The following is a 363-nucleotide window of genomic DNA, read 5'->3' as shown; positions in this document are numbered from 1 at the left end:
TCGATTACTAATATTGTGTGTTGTATGTGAATATGTGCTGTATATATACTCGTACATATGATATTGTGAGTATGATACTGGATAATGCTCTTGAGCGCATCACTGAATGATTGTTTAGTTTAGCATCCAGAATACCCATTTTGTTATATAAGGTGTATTATTCCAAACAACTGTTTTGTTTGTGTGTTTTGTTGTTGTTTTATGCTCGTATGACATATACACACCGAAACCAACATACATGTAAACGCATCCACACTTCCGTGTTTAACATTAGTTAGATTCGTTTGTAGTTCAATTTCTTATTCCTATATCGTTATAAGACCATATAAGCTCAACTTAAAGTCATTGAAAATATACATCATC

The sequence above is a fragment of the Penaeus monodon genome, chromosome 23 (genome assembly GCF_015228065.2).
Source record: "Penaeus monodon isolate SGIC_2016 chromosome 23, NSTDA_Pmon_1, whole genome shotgun sequence".
Classification (NCBI taxonomy): domain Eukaryota; kingdom Metazoa; phylum Arthropoda; class Malacostraca; order Decapoda; family Penaeidae; genus Penaeus; species Penaeus monodon.
Note: the sequence above shows the minus strand (reverse complement) of the source record.